Source organism: Scyliorhinus torazame, chromosome 15, assembly GCF_047496885.1.
Source record: "Scyliorhinus torazame isolate Kashiwa2021f chromosome 15, sScyTor2.1, whole genome shotgun sequence".
Classification (NCBI taxonomy): domain Eukaryota; kingdom Metazoa; phylum Chordata; class Chondrichthyes; order Carcharhiniformes; family Scyliorhinidae; genus Scyliorhinus; species Scyliorhinus torazame.
The window spans coordinates 190,531,771-190,548,885 of NC_092721.1; the positions used below are offsets into that span (position 1 = coordinate 190,531,771).

Below are 17,115 nucleotides of genomic sequence, written 5' to 3' on the forward strand. Positions count from 1 at the left end.
GCAGTACCAACCACTGTGCCACCCCATGTTTGAAAATGTGTATGTGTATGTACATGTGTGTGAATGTTTGTGTACATATGTGTGTATGTCCATGTGTGTGAATATGTTTATGTACATGTATATGTGCACATGTCTATGTATGTGAATATGTTTGTGTGTACAAATGAGCCTGGGAACTGTCCTCGCAGTTAACATCGCAATTAAACAATCTGAGAACGGTGTCTTCGCAGTCAGTGTTGCAAAGAAGCAGTTGTGATTTCAAAAAGTGTTTGCTTTAGGTACAAGGGATTAATTGAGAAACAACATAAATCCGTGAAAGTTGAGGTAATTGTGATAAAGTAATATGAATAAGAAAACTAGGGTAGGGAAGTAAAGTTAATGTAAGGGAGATAATTTCTTTTTAAACTTAAAGTATCCAATTCTTTTTTCCAATTAAGGAGCAATTTAGCCTGGCCAATCCATCTACCCTGCACATCTTTTCGGGTTGTGGAGGTGAGATCCACGCAGACATGGGGAGGATGTGCAAACTCCACACAGACAGTGACCCGGGGCCGGGATTAAACCCGGGCCCTCGGCGCCATGAGGCAGCAGTGCTAACCACTGGCCTCCGTGCTGCCCCTAAGGAAGGTAAGTTAATAGTATTCTTATATAAGCATAATTATACTTTAAAAAAGGGAGTAAATAAGGGACATAAGGATAGTCATGGCAGGAGAGCTCTCATCCATGATATGCTCCTCTGCTATATGGTAAATCACGGAAGCTTCAGTTGTCCCTGGTGACTGTCGTGTTGGGTGTTCCACTATACAGACGAACCAACATGGTTGTAGATGGTACAACTATGTTTTATTACTCTTGATAACAACATCTGTTAACTTATGACTGTGGTTCGTAATTTACCAGTTAACCTGTGGACCCAGCCCTAACACTATCTTAGAGAGGCACTCAGCACATGGTGTATGTCTGAGTGGCACGCTGTGAGCTCTGTGCCCTGAGCTGTCTCCTGCTGGAATGAGCGGGAACTGTGGTGTTCCCCGTTTTATAGTGCGTGTGCTCTCACTGGTGATTGGCTGTGATGTTGCGTGTGTGTTGATTGGTCCGTTGATCTGTCCATCAGTGTGTATGTGTGTTTGCACCATGATATGTTTATCTGAATATCATGACATCTCCCTTTTTACAAGAATATGTGCCTATGTGGTAATAAATATTGGTGTGTACTGAGTGCAGCTGAATATGTGTGTGCAATATCTACAACATGTACATGAGGCTAAACTATATAGATAGGAAGGTGTCAGGTGCAACATAGCAACGAGGTTGTACCATAAACAAAACAAATGCATTCATCAAACATTGAAAACAAACTCCTGTAACGACAAAAAGAGAAACACATTAACATTGGACTCACAAAAGTGTTATGCCACAATGTGCAAACAGGCTCATAAGTCCAGCCTAGTAGGTGGGCGACGAATTCGGGTTGACCGCCTCAAGGGTGGGTTAGGATCCACCGGCTGAGGAATGGGCCTGGCCACAGGCGATAGAGGAATAGGCATGGTGGCAGGAATCTCCACGAAGTCGACATTAGGGACAACAGGAGGGCGTGGCACCGGTGCATGATCACATAGCGAGCGCGGAAGCAGCCGAAGAGCCTGGCGATTGCGCCGGCGAATGGAGCCATTCGGCATGCGAACCAGGAACGAGCGGGGAGCCACGCGGCGGAGAACTTCGGCAGTTGCCGACCAGCCACCCTCTGGTAGGTGGATGCGGACGTTGTCTCCAGGCGCCAAGGCAGGAAGATCAGTTGCCCAAGTGTCATGTGCCACTTTCTGCTGAGCATGCTGCTGTCGCATCCTCAGCAGTACTGGAGCATGGCCGGGTTTAGGAACATGAATGGACGGTACAGTGGTCCTGAGGGCACGACCCATCAACAGCTGGGCTGGTGAGAGGCCAGTGGACAGTGGGGCCGAGCGATAGGCCAGCAGGGCTAAACAGAAATCCGTTCCGGCATCAGCAGCCTTGCAGAGGAGCCGCTTGACGATATGGACGCCCTTTTCTGCCTTGCCATTGGACTGGGGATGCAGAGGGCTGGACGTCAGGTGTGAAGCCATACGAAGCGGCAAAAGAAGACCATTCGGGTTGTGGAGGTGAGACCAAGACTTGGCTCGCAAAAGAGGGCCCATTGTCCGACATGACAGTAAGCAGAATGCCATGGCGAGCGAAGGTTTCCTTGCATGCCCTGATGACAGCTGACGATGTCAAATCGTGCAGGCGTACGACCTCTGGATGATTTGAAAAATAATCAATTATGATGACGTAGTCCCTGCCGAGCGCATGAAAAAGGTCCACACCCACCTTCGCCCAGGGGAACGTTACCAACTCATGGGGTTGAAGCGTCTCAGGGGGTTGCGCCGGCTGAAACCTTTGGCAGGTGGGGCAGTTGAGCACCATGTTGGCGATGTCGTCGCTGATGCCCGGCCAGTATACAGCTTCTCGGGCCCTCCGCCTGCACTTCTCAACCCCGAGATTGCCTTTGTGTAATTGTTCGAGGACCAACCTGTGCATGCTGTGTGGAATCACAATCCGGACCAGCTTTAGGAGGACACCGTCAATGACGGCCAAGTCGTCCCGGACATTGTAGAATTGTGGGCACTGTCCTTTGAGCCACCCTTCCATCATGTGGCGCATCACACGTTGTAGAAGGGGGTCAGCCGCAGTCTCCCGGCGAATACGGGCCAGACTTGAATCATTAGCTGGCAGATTGGCCGATGTGAAGGCCACATGCGCTTCGACCTGACATACGAACCCCCCCGATTCGGGCGGTGTGCTCACTGCTCTGGACAGGGCATCCGCGATGATGAGGTCCTTTCCCGGGGTGTAGACCAGTTGGAAGTCGTACCTCCGGAGCTTGATCAGAATGCACTGGAGGCGAGGGGTCATCTCATTCAGGTCCTTTTGTATGATGCTGACCAGGGGGCGATGGACGGTTTCCACGGTGAACTGAGAGAGACCATACACGTAGTCGTGTAACTTATCTATGCCGGTTAACAAACCCAGGCACTCCTTCTCAATCTGCGCATAGCGCTGTTCTGTGGGGGTCATGGCCCGTGAGGCATAGGCGACCGGGGCCCATAATGCAGTGTCGTCCCGTTGCAGGAGTACCGCCCCAATGCCGGACACTTCGTATCTCGAGAAGTGTCGAAGAACGCCAAGACCGGGGCTGTGGTGAGCTTAACCTTGAGCTCCTCCCATTCCTTCTGGTGTGCGGGCAGCCACTGGAACTCCGTAGTCTTCTTCACTAGGTGGCGAAGAGCCGTTGTGTGGGAGGCAAGGTTGGGAATGAACTTCCCCAGGAAGATAACCATCCCGAGAAAGTGTAGCACTGCCTTCTTGTCTGCCGGCTGTGGCATGGCTGTAATGGCACTCACTTTGTCTGCATCCGGACGCACTCCTGACCGGGATATGTGGTCCCCCAGAAACTTTAGCTCATTTTGGCCAAAAGAACATTTGGCTCGGTTGAGGCGCAGGCCGTGCCCTCGTATCCGAGCAAAGACGCGCTGGAGGCGACTGATGTGCTCCTGTGGTGTGGTGGACCAGATGATGACGTCGTCAACATAGACGCGCACCCGTTCGATGCCCTCCATCATCTGTTCCATGATTCTGTGAAACATCTCGGATGCTGAGATGATGCCAAACGGCATCCTATTGTAGCAGTACCTGCCAAAGGGAGTGTTGAAGATGCACAGCTTCCTGCTGGACTGATCCAGTTGAATCTGCCAAAAACCCTTTGAGGCATCAAGCTTTGTAAAAATTTTAGCCCGGCCCATTTCACTCGTGATCTCTTCCCGTTTGAGTATGGGGTAGTGTTCCCTCATGATGTTGTTGTTCAGGTCTTTCGGGTTGATGCAGATCCCGAGTTCGCCAGGGGGCCTTTTTACGCACACCATGGAGCTGACCCATGGCGTGGGCTCCGTGACCCAGGAAAGCACTCCTTGGTCCTGGAGATCCTGTAGCTGCTGCTTGAGGCGGTCTTTGAGTGGTGCTGGGACTCTACGAGGTGCGTGAATGACCGGGGTGGCGTCCGGTTTGAGCCATATTCTGTCAGTGTACGGCAGTGTGCCCATGCCCTTGAAAGCCTCCGGGTTGTGGGCGAGGAGCGAGTGGAGCTGTGCCCTAAAGTCTGCATCCGGGAAGTCGGACATGCCTTCTGGAGACAGAGTGTGTACCCGCTGAACGAGGTGGAGAAACTTGCACGCCTGTGCGCCTAGCAGGGAGTCCTTCGATGATCCAACTATCTCAAAGGACAGTGTGGCTGTGTATGCATTGTGTGTAACCTCGAGCTGGCAGGATCCCATGGCCGGGATAACATTCCCGTTGCAATCGACCATCTGACAACGGGATGGCCGAATCGGTGGTTTGACCTTCAAGGCGTAGAAGGCTGACCATGCAATAAGGTTGGCGGAGGCACGAGTGTCGAAACGGAATGTGATTGGTTGGCCGTTAGGGTGGCACACCATTCATCGCCCGGATTAATGCTGTGCACTGGCATCGGCTGGTGGGTCCGACTTCTGTCAGGATTCCTGTCAATGACCGCAACGCGGAAGGCTTCCCTGTCGTCGGTATCACCGGTCTGTACATCGTCAGGGTATGACTCGGTGTATGGAGGCTGAATGGCCCGCACGTCCCTGCAAGGCTGGCGGAATTGGGGAGAGTTGGCAGGTTGAGCTGCTCGACAGCAGGCAGCGTAGTGTCCCATCTTGCCACAGCGGGGGCATTGTCGATTCTTTGCTGGACATTGCCGCTTTAAATGTGCGGATCCACAGTTGCCACACGTCGTGAGATCATGGCGTTCGTTGCGCCACCGCGCATGCGCAGTTCGGTCCTGCGTAGAGCGCACCTGCGCATCACGTCCCACTGTGTCGACGTCTCTTTTGGCGCGTACAAGCGCGGGAGGCCGCAGAAAGCGCGCAAAATGGCCACCCTCGTCCAGGCCGCGGGCCAGGAGGAACTCGATCAACTGGACCCGCTCAGCCTCGTAGGACCCCTGCCGTGCCGATTCAGCCGCCTGGAATTGGGAGTACCAGCTGGTCACGTTTTCATGGAGGACGCAGGCTTCGATGGTGGTGGCTAGGGTGAGGCTCTTAATTTTGAGGAGCTGCTGGCGTAGGGTGCCCGAGGTGACCCCAAAAACCATCTGGTCCCGAATCATGGAATTGTACTGTACTTCATCTTATCCTCACCTTCCGCGAACACGAGGGAGTTGTAGATGTGGATGGCATGTTGCCCTGCCGTGGAGAGGAGGAGGGCGATTTTCCTGGTGTCCGATGCATTCTCCCTGTCTGTGACTTCTAGGAAGAACTGGAAGTACTGTTTAAACAGCTTCCAGTTGACGCCGAGGTTTCCAGCGATTTGGAGCGGCTGCGACGGGCTGATGGTGTCCATGGCGCAGGATGGCGGATCCCTGAAGATGTGCAAGTAGGTCTCACAGTTGCTGGGTTCCAGTCCTGGTACTATGTCGTGTTGGGTGTTCCGCTATACAGACGAACCAACACGGTTGTAGATGGTGCAACTCTGTTTTATTACTCTTGGTAACAATATCTGTAAACTTATGACTGTGGTTCGTACTTTACCCGTTAACCTGTGGACCCAGCCCTAACACTATCTTAGAGAGGCACTCAGCACGTGGTGTCTGTCTGAGTGGCTGGTGTGAGCTCTGTGCCCTGAGCTGTCTCCTGCTGGAATGAGCGGGAACTGTGGTGTTCCCTGTTTTATAGTGCGTGTGCTCTCACTGGTGATTGGCTGTGATGTTGCGTGTGTGTTGATTGGTCCGTTGATCTGTCCATCAGTGTGTATGTGTGTTTGCACCATGATATGTTTGTCTGAATATCATGACAGTGACCAGGTGCGCAGGAAGTGATTCCAACTGCAGCTACTGGCTAACCGCATTTCGGAGCTGGAGCTGAGGGTGGATTCACTGTGGAGCAACAGTAATGCTGAGCAAGTTCTGGAGAGCACATTCAGTGAGGTGGTCACACCGCAGGTAAGGGCAGAACAGGCAGAATTGGCATGAGTGACCACCAGGCAGAGTAGAGGTCGGAGATTGAGCAAGAGTCTCCCGTGGCCATCCCCCTTTCTAATAGATATACCGTTTTGGACACTGCTGGGGGAGATGGCTGTGCAGGAGAAAGAATGGCAACTTCATGACACCACGGGTGGATCTGCTGCACATGAGGGGACGAGGAAGGGCGACACAACTGTAGTGGTAGGGAATTCAGGTGCAAGGGGAACAGACAGGCATTTCTGCGGCAGCAACAGAGGCTCCAGGATGGTATGTTGCCTCCCTGGTGCCAGGGTGTGGTGAATGTAGTATACCAATAATCCACCATTGTATCAGTGTCATGCTTTGCCTTTGTATTTGCATCTATGCTATGCTGTTGCCCTTGTGGGCTCCACCTAAGGGCCATTGTATGGCATCATCCATTGGGGAACATGTTGGGACAATTATGGGCTCTGCCCATGGCTCCTCCCATTGAGAGGGGGGTATAAAGAGCAGGCGACCTGTAGACGGTGCACAGTATTGTCTCAGTCGCAGGCAGGCACTGTTCTAAATTGATTAAAGCCACGGTTTACTTTTACTCTTGTCTCGAGTGAATTGATGGTCGCATCAATTTAATCAACTTAAACCCAACTATGGAATCGGCCCTCAAACCTGACTGACTGGAACTCAATCCGCAGGCCGCGGAGGCGAAAGAAATTTTTTAGCACTGGCTTCGATGCTTCAAGGCTTATCTCGCAGTCGCCTTCCGTCACTGATGAACAGAAGCTGAGCCTCCTCCACGCACGGGTGAGTCCCAACACCCCCGGCAGCACTGCCCGGCCCGTAACATGAACTGCAGCAGCTGCGGGAGAAAAGGACATTTCGCCAAAGTCTGCCTGGCCAGGTCTAAGAACTCTAACTCACAGGCCCGAACCTCAGACTCACAGGCCCGCAGCGTGGCAGCGTGTCTGCCGACTCCGCCCCCCCTCATCAGCATCGTGCTATCAGTGGGAGCAGCCATCTTCCAGTCCTCACAGCACGTGCTACTCACGGGGGCCGCCATCTTAGCCATCCTCCACCACGCGGCCGGCCATGTGCGATCCATGGGGGCCGCCATCTTGGACACCATCTGCTACGCCGGCCAACGCGTATGATCAACATAGGCAGCCATCGCGGAGCCGCCTCAGCACCTCCGACCACGCCGGCTACCCGCAACTCAGCGCGGTCACCCTGGACCAGTCGCGACCCAATCACCTCCGGAGCTCCATGATGACCATCTGGATTAACGAGCACGAGACGCCTTGCCTCTTCGACTCTGGGAGCAGAGAGCTTCATTCACCCGGACATGGTAAGACGCTGCTCGCTCCCAATTTTCCCAGCGCAACAAACCATCTCCCTCGCCTCTGTGTCGCACTCAGTGCAAATCCGAGGGTGCACTACCGCAACCCTAGCAATACAGGGCGCCGAGTACGCAAACTATTAATTATATGTGCTCCCAGACCTCTGCGCTCCTCTCCTATTGGGACTCGATTTCCAATGCAACCACAGGAGCCGAACCCTGAAGTTCGGGGGCCCCTGCCCCCACTCACCATATGCAGCCTCGCGACCCTAAAAGTCGACCCGCCCTCACTCTTCGCAAACCTCACCGCCGACTGCAAACCAGTCGCCACCAGAAGCAGGCGGTATAGCATCCAGGACAGGACGTTCATTAGGTCCGAGGTCCAGCGTCTCTTGCGGAAGGGAGTCATCAAGTCCAGCAATAGCCCCTGGAGAGCTCAGGTGGTGGTCGTCAAGACTGGGGAAAAGTTCCGGATGGTGGTTGATTGCAGCCAAACCATTAACCGGTACACGCAACTCGATGAGTACCCCCTTCCCCGGATTGCAGACATGATAAACCAGATCGCACACTACTGGGTGTTCTCCACGGTGGATCTGATGTCTGCATACCACCAGCTCCCAATCCGCCCGGAGGACCGCCACTACACGGCATTTGAGGCAGACGGCCGCCTTTTCCACTTCCTCCGGGTCCCCTTTGGCGTTACAAACGGGGTTTCGGTGTTCCAAAGAACAATGGTGGACCTGTACAGGCTGCGGGCCACATTTCCGTACTTGGACAATGTCACCATCTGCGGCCATGATCAGCAGGACCACGACGCCAACCTCCACCGATTTCTCCAAACCGCCCAAAACCTCAATCTCACCTCCAACAAGGAGAAATGCGTTTTCCGCACGACCAGACTAGCCATCTCAGCTACGCGTGGAGAACGGGGTCCTAGGGCCCGACCCTGACCATATGCGCCCCCTCCTGCAACTCCCCCTCCCCCATTGCCCCAAGGCCCTGAAGAGGTGCCTCGGGTTCTTTTCGTATTATGCCCAGTGGGTCCCCAATTATGCGGACAAAGCCCGCCCACTAATCAAGGCCACCATCTTTCCTCTGGCAACTGAGGCCCCGCCAGGCCTTCAGCTGCATCAAGGTGGACATCGCCAAAGCCGCGATGCACGCGGTGGATGAGTCCGTCCCCTTCCAGGTGGAGAGCGACGCATCGGAGGTCGCTCTCGCCGTTACCCTCAATCAAGCAGGCAGACCAGTAGCATTCTTTTCACGCACCCTCAACACCTCTGAAATTCGACACTCCTCTGTCGAAAAGGAGGCCCAAGCCATCGTGGAAGCCGTACGGCACTGGAGGCACTACCTCGCTGATAGGAGGTTTACCCTCGTCACCAACTAACGATCGGTAGCCTTCATGTTCGACAATACGCAGCGGGGCAAAATCAAGAACGATAAGATCTTGAGGTGGAGGATCGAACTCTCCACCTATAACTACGATATAGTATATCGTCCTGGGAAGCTCAGCGACCCCCCAGATGCCCTATCCCGCGGCACATGCGCCAGCTCGCAAGATGACCGACTACGGGCTATCCACGATGACCTCAGCCACCCAGGGGTCACCCGGCTTATCCACTATATCAAGGTCCACAACCTGCCCTACTCCACCAAGGAGGTCAGAACCATGACCAGGGACTGCCAGATCTGTGCGGAGTGTAAACCGCACTTCTATCAACCAGATAAGGCCCACCTGGTAAAGGCATCCCGGCCCTTTGAGCGCCTCAGTATCGATTTCAAAGGGCCCCTCCCCTCCAATAACCGCAATACATATTTCCTCAATATTATTGATGAGTTCTCCCGCTTCCCCTTTGCAATTCCTTGCCCCGATATGACCACGTCCACCGTCATTAAAGCCCTACAGTGTCTTCACCCTGTTTGGTTTCCCCAATTATGTCCACAGTGACCGGGGCTCATCGTTCATGAGCGACGAACTGCGCCAGTACCTGCTCAGTAAGGGCATTGCCTCGAGCAGGACTACCAGTTATAACCAGTTATAATTGGGCAGGTGGAGAGGGAGAATGCGACGGTGTGGAAGACCTTCCGACTGACCCTGCGGTCCAGGAATCTCCCAGTTTCTCACTGGCAGGAGGTCCTCCCCGATGCACTCGACTCTATTAGGTCCCTACTTTGCACGGCCACAAACGAGACACCTCATGACCGCCTATTTGTTTTCCCCAGGAGGTCCACCTCAGGGGCCTCGCTTCCGTCCTGGCTGAAGACACCGGGACCAGTCCTACTCAGAAAACACGTCAGGAGCCACAAGGCCGATCCTCTGGTAGAGCGGGTCCAGCTCCTACACTCCAACCCCCAGTACGCTTATATCGAACACCCCGATGACCGACAAGATACGGTCTCCCTCCGGGACCTGGCGCCTGCCGGTTCCACTACCACCACCATCGCCCCTCCACTATATCCCGCCCAACCTACCATGATCAGCGCCCCCGCCCCTTTATGGCTCCCGCCCACCATCCCCCCTTCACCGGTCCACAGGAATGAAGCTCCAGAAGAGACACTCCCGGAGTGTCCACGCCTGTACCCGCAACGGCGCCCCCACTACCGATGCCAGCACGGACGAGCTCGACACCCAGGCCAGCACCGACGGCAGAGCTTCGGCGATCACAGCGCACAATCCGTGCGCCGGACAGGCTCAACTTATGAACCCGTCACCCCCGCCGGACTTCATTTTTTTAACAGGGGGTGAATGTGGTGAATGTATCATACCAATAATCCACCATTGTAGCAGTATCAGGCTTTGCCTTTGTATTTGCATCTATGCTATGCTGTTGCCCTTGTGCGCTCCACCTGTGGGCCATTGTATGGCATCATCCATAGGGGAACATGTTGGGACACGTATGTGCTCCACCCATGGCTCCTCCCTTTGCGGTGAGGGTATAAAGAGCAGTCGACCTGTAGGCGGCGCACAGTATTGTCTCAGTCGCAGGCAGGCACTGTTCTAAGTTGATTAAAGCCATGGTTTACTTTTACTCTTGTCTCGAGTGGATTGATGGTCGCATCACAGGGTCAGGGATGTCCCTGAACGGCAGCAGGGCATTCTGAAGGGGAAGGGGTACTTTGGTACTTTTTTCAGGACAAAGCAGCCCACTTGATTGGCACCCCTCCCACAAACATTCACTCCCTCCTCCACAGTTGCAGCCGTGTGTACCATCTACGAGATGCACTGCAGGAATTCAACAAGGCTCCTTAGGCAGCACCCTGCAAACCCACAACCACACCACTACCATCTAGAAGGATAAGGGCAGCAGATACTTGGGAACACCCCACCTGAAAGTTCCCTTCCAAGTCACTCACCATCCTGACTTGGAAATATATCACCGTTCCTTCACTGTCGCTGGGTCAAAATCCTGGAACTCCCTCCCTAACAGCACTGTGGGTGTACCTACACCTTAGGGACTGCAGCAGTTCAAGAATTCAGTTCACCACCACGATCTCATGGGCAATTAGAGATAAACAAAGAACAAAGAAAAGTACAGCATAGGAACAGGCCCTTCGGCCCCCCAAGCATGCCGACCATGCTACCCGTCTAAACTAAAATCTTCTACATTTCCTGGATCCGTATCCCTCGATTCCCATCCTATTCATGTATTTGTCAAGATGCCCCTTAAATGTCACTATCGTCCCTGCTTCCATCACCTCCTCCGGCAGCGAGTTCCAGGCACCCACTACCCTCTGTGTAAAAAACTTACCTCATACATCTACTCTAAACCTTGCCCTCGCACCTTAAACCTATGCCCCCTAATAATTGACCCCTCTACCCTGGGGAAAAGCCTCTGACTATCTACTCTGTCTATGCCCCTCATAATTTTGTAGACCTCCATCAGGTCGCCCCTCAACCTCCGTTGTTCCAGTGAGAACAAACCGAGTTTATTCAACAGCTCCTCATAGCTAATGCCCTCCATACCAGGCAACATCCTGGTAAATCTCTTCTGCACCCTCTCTAAAGCCTCCACATCCTTCTGGTAGTGTGACGACCAGAATTGAACACTATACTCCCCAAGTGTGGCCTAACTAAGGTTCTATACAGCTGCAACATGACTTGCCAATTCTTATACTCAATGTCCCGGCCAATGAAGGCAAGCATGCCGTACGCCTTCTTGACTACCTTCTCCACCTGTGTTGCCCCTTTCAGTGACCTGTGGACCTGTACTCTTAGATCTCTCTGACTGTCAATACTCTTGAGTGTTCTACCATTCACTGTATAGTCCCCACCTGCATTAGACCTTCCAAAATGCATTACCTCATGTATTACCTAGAGATGGGCAACAAATGTTTGCCTTGACAGCACAGCCCATATCCTGTATTTTGTTTTAATGCTACCAACGATAAAGGTAGAAAAAGGGATGAGGTGCTGCAAGCAGAATTTAGGGAGCCAAGAAGCAGATTAAAAAACAGGACCCAGAAGGTAATAATTTCTGGATTCTCCCGGTGCTTCGTGCTAGTGAGTATCAAAGAACAAAGAACAAATAAAAGTACAGCACAGGAACAGGCCCTTCGGCCTCCAAGATTAATGCGTAGTTGGAGAGATGGTGCAGGAGGGAGGGCTTTAGATTTCGGGGACATTGGGACCGTTTTTGTGAATGGTGGGACCAGTGCAAGGCAGTCGGGTTGCACCTGAAGCGAAATAGGATCAGCGTCCTTGCTAGTGCTGTTAGGGTGCTTGTCAACAAACTTGGCAGGGGGGAGGGATCCTAAGAGAAGGTTCAGCAAGGGGAGATGCATAGCCTGTGGTAGTCACCACTGTTGTATATATCACATACAAGATGTAATACGGTAAGGCTCCTGTACTACAGGTACGGGGGTAGATCTGTAGCCACTTAAAATGACCAATTCCCGATTCAAAATGGCGAACCGCAAAGGCTGATGGGAAAGTCAGCCAACAGGACAGAAACGAGCAGCTGCAGGTCGGCTGTGTATTTACCTCTGGAAAGGCCAGACAAGATCGATACCAGCAACCATCAGCATAACAAAACACCAGCCACCTGCATTCTAATGAGCAATCCCCGGGAACAATAAGCAACTTTTAGACACACAAAGCAAAATCAGACTCTTCGGCGCCAGCAGAAGCCGACACAAAAGGAGGTGAACGACCACCTCAAGACCGCCCATTGATCAGGGAACCGCTCCAGCATTGGAGAAAATCGAACCAAGTGATTGGGACAAAGTACAATCACTTGGGACCAGGTACAGGGTCCGCCCCGAAAGGCGGGAAGCCCCTGGGGACTATAAGAATTGAGCCCCAAGTTCAAGGCTCTCTCTTCCAGCTCTCGTCACTCTTCAGCAGCCGATCGAACCTGTAAGTCTTACTTCAACGCTCGCTACGGGATAGGCGCTCCTAGCTATCAATCTGTACCAACTTCGAATCCCGCAGACTTAGAACCCGAACGAAAGGCCATTTGTTTCCCTGACCTGGTGGGCCAGTTCCAAGTTAAGTATAGGCCTGTTAGTTGTAGAAGTAGCTTAGACGTAGAATTTATGCATGAGTAGCGATTACTGTGTATAATAAATGTGCTTTGATTTAAATCTTACTAATCGGTGTATTGGATTATTGATCATTACTCGGACTTGAACCACGTGGCGGTATAAAGATACCTGGCGACTGAAGAGCAAAGGTGATAAAACAGAGCAATTAAACTAGGGCAAAGTTAGCAACAGATTCTTGCCGGCTGGCTCCACCCAGTAGGCGGAGTATAAATGAGTGTGCTGACCGAGCTGCAGCCATTTCGGCAGCAGCGGCAGGAGGCTACACATCTCTGCTTAATAAAGCCTTGATTACTCTCTACCCTCGTCTCGTCGTAATTGATAGTGCATCAATTTATTAAGCAGAGATTTTACAACGATGGATCTCCGCATCAAGCCTGATCGCCTGCAGCAGCACCCTCAAGCAGACAATGCCAAGTCGGCCTTCGCACATTGGCTAGCTTGCTTTGAAGCCTACATCGGATCAGCGACAGAACCACCCTCAGAGGCACAGAAGCTCCAGATCCTATATACGCGACTGAGCTCCGATATCTTTCCCCTCATCCGGGACGTGCCTACCTACGCTGAGGCCATGGCGCTACTGAAAGAAAACTACACTCAGCAGACCAACAAGCTCTACGCCAGGCACCTCCTGTCCACGCGGCATCAACTCCCCCGGTGAGTCTATGGAAGATTTCTGGCGTGCCCTGCACGCCCTGGGGAGAGACTGCGATTGCCAGGCCATTTCGGCCGTTGAACATTCCGAACTCCTAATTAGGGATGCTTTCGTTACGGGCATAGGGTCGGCGTACATCCGCCAGCGCCTCTTAGAAGGGGCTACCCTCGACCTCGCGGCGACCAAGAAACTCGCGATCTCACTAAAGGTCGCCTCCCGTAATGTACAAGCGTACCCCCCAGACCGCAAGGCGCCCCCCTCCTGGACATCGTGGACCCCACCAGCGAACACCCCATTGTGGACCCCACCAGCGACCGCCCCCAGCCAACCCCAAGCCTGCGCCGCGCATCAGCCAGCCAACCCCGGGGGACCCAAGTGCTACTTCTGCAGGCAGACAAAGCACCCCCGGCAGCGCTACCTGGCGTGGAGCACACTCTGCAAGACCTCCGGGAAGAAAGGACATTTCACTGCTGTGTGCCAGGCCCGTTCGATCGCCACTGCCCCAAGGCCCTCAAACGATGCCTGGGGTTCTTCTCATACTACGCCCAGTGGGTCCCTAACTATGCGGATAAGGCCCGCCCACTCATTCACTCCACCATTTTCCCCCTGACGGCCAAGGCTCACCAGGCAATGGCATAGTGGCATTCTTGCCAGACTAGTAATGCTGAAACCCAGGGTAATGCTCTGGGGACCTGGGTTCGAATCCTGCTAGGCCCCCTAGCAGTCTGAAAGAAATAGAAGAGTAAATATGTAGGCAAACCTCAAAAAAGTGCACAAGTAATAAGATGTGGAGAGAGAGGGGGGAGCTAACTTTTTGAATCTGGATGACTCTCAAAGCTGGAATGTATCCTATGCTGTTGGGTGAGGCAAGGGAAGAAATAACACGGTGGCTGGCAATAATTTTCAATTCCCTCTCTGGCCACAGGAGAGGTGTCTGGAGGATAGCCAATGCGGCACCATTATTCAAGAAAGGAGGGTGATGGTTGAGGGATGTTTTTCTGAATGGAAGCCTGTGTCCAGTGGAGTCCCACAAGCATCAGTGCTGGGGCCCTTGCTCTTTATGTTTCATATAAATGATTTAGACTTGAATGTAGGAGGGTTGATCAGTAAGTTCGTGGATAATACAAAATTGATGGGGTGGTAAATAGTGAGAGGATAACCTTAGATTACAAGATATAGATGAGCTGATTCGATGGGCTGATCAATGGCAAATGGAATTCAACCTGGATAAGTGTGAGGTGATGCACATGATCAGGAAAAACAAGTAAGCAAATACATAATAAACAGCAGGACCCTGGGAAGCACCTAGGATCAGAAAGACCTTGGTGTGCCCGTACACGCTTAATGGCTGGTTTAGCTCAGTGGGCTAGACAGCTGGTTTGTGATGCAGAACAAGGCCAGCAGCGCGGGTCCAATTCCCGTACCAGCTGAGAATTTGTGACTAGGGGCTTTTCACAGTAACTTCATTGCAGTGTTAATGTAAGCCTACTTGTGACAATAAAGATTACAGATAGAATAATAATAATTATCTTTATTAGTGTCACAAGTAGGCTTACATTAACACTGCAATGTGGTGTTTTTGTATATTTTTTCATTTTTGATTGTGTAAAATAAAAAAGGAAATTGGATTTTATGATGTGTACACAATTTGGTATGCTGTCACTTGCCAAAATGCTTATTTCTTTCATAGCTTGCATAATTTTGATTTACAGGTAAATGGCTTTGCTGAAATTGTGCCTCTTGGAACTTTGTGTAGTTTAATACAAATGTTTAGGTTTTTAGCCTATTGTAACTTATGATGGAATGAGGCTAATATGAATAATCACATTTTTGTGAACCAAACATCAGTTTGCATTTAACTAGCATTTCCATTTGCAATCTTTTAAAAGATTATATTTTTTTCACGTTTTCGTACTGCTTTTTCAACATGTAATAAAAATATTTTAACACTGCAATTAAGTTACTGTGAAAATCCCCCAAGGTAGCAGGGCAAGTGAATAAAGTGGTTAAGAGGGCTTACATACATGCCTTTATTATCTGTGGCAAAGAGTTTAAGAGCAGGGAGGTTATGCTGGAACTGTATAAAACATTGCTTAGGCCGCAGCTAGAGTATTGTGTGCAGTTCTGGAATGCACATTGCAGGAGGGATGTGATAGCACTGGAAATGGTGCAGAGGAGATTTACCAGGATGTTGACTGGCTTGGGGAGTTTTAGTTATGCCCAGGATTTAAGGTAAGGGGTAGGAGGTTTGGAGGGGATGTAAGGAAAACCATTTTCACCCAGAGGTTGATAGGAGTCTGGAACTAACTGTCAGAAAGATGATGGAGGCAGAGACCCTCCTAACATTTACGTATTTAGATGTGCACTTGTGATACCAAGGCCTACAAGGCTGTGGGCCAAGTGCTGAAAATGGGATTAGAATCGTTAGGTGGTTATTTTTGGCCAAAACAGGTGTGATGGCCCGAAGGGCCTTTTCTCTGCTACAGACCTCTTTGACTCTGTACATGTGTATGCCCATGTGTGTGAATATGTTTATGTGTACATACGTGTGCATGTCCATGTGTATGAATATTTGTGTGTGTACGTGTGTATGTCCATGCATGTGAATATGTTTGTGTATGTGCATGTGTATGCCCATGTGTGTGGATATGCTTGTGTATGTAGATGTGTGTATGTCCATGTGTGTGAATATGTTTGCCTGTGTACATTTGTATGTAAAGGAAAATAATTTTGGTATTTGCCTTTCACAACCTCAGGACAAGTTCTCAAAGCGCTTTACAACAACAAGGACACCAATTTCGATTGGTGTGTATATAATGTTTTTTGATGCATATATTGTAAATATGCCTTCAATATGTAGGATTGCATATAACCTGTCAGTGCATAAATGTATAGGTTCAAATAATCTTGACAGTGAACAGGATGAAGATAAAGAAGTCTGAAGACCTGCACATCCAGACATAGGAACAGCTTCTTCCCCACAGCTACTAGACTCCTCAACGACTTTCCTGCCCAGCGACAGCCCGCCCCGCAACGGCCCAAGAAAATACTTTCCACTGTACTTCGGTACATGTGACAATAAATATCAATCAATCAATCAATCAATCAATCGGACTGATCTGTTCCCTGTAAGAACATGCTGCTCTTGCTCATATATTTGCTTTGTTTGGCCCCTTGTTCCGCACTGTAACCAATCACTGTTTGTCGATGTACCATTTGTCAATGTTCTCTGTTGATTATTCTTTTTCTCTACTATGTACGTACTGTGTACGTTCCCTCGGCCGCAGAAAAATATTTTTCACTGTACTTCAGTACATGTGACAATAAATCAAATCAAATCAAATCAGTGTATATTCCTCTGTTTGTGAATAAATTGTATGTCAGTCTGGATTTGATTTTAAAATGTGACGCTTATTAAAGAGTAACATTGGACAATAACTTCTAATTGCCACACGAGCAGTTAGGTGCAGAATTCAAGAAAATGCTCTGATCTTCCAGAAACTACATTGCGACAGTGTCTTTTTGAGAAGCTCTGCAGTGAAACACATG

At 51.0% G+C, this 17,115-nt stretch overlaps 1 long non-coding RNA gene across 1 annotated transcript; it reads left to right on the forward strand.

The window, feature by feature from the left end:
- Positions 1-187: 187 nt before the first annotated feature.
- Positions 188-16,890, forward strand: LOC140392082 (uncharacterized). The gene is made up of 3 exons (XR_011935240.1): positions 188-324; positions 438-627; positions 16,462-16,890. It is a non-coding gene; the product is annotated as an uncharacterized lncRNA (long non-coding RNA).
- The last annotated feature ends 225 nt before the right edge of the window (positions 16,891-17,115 follow it).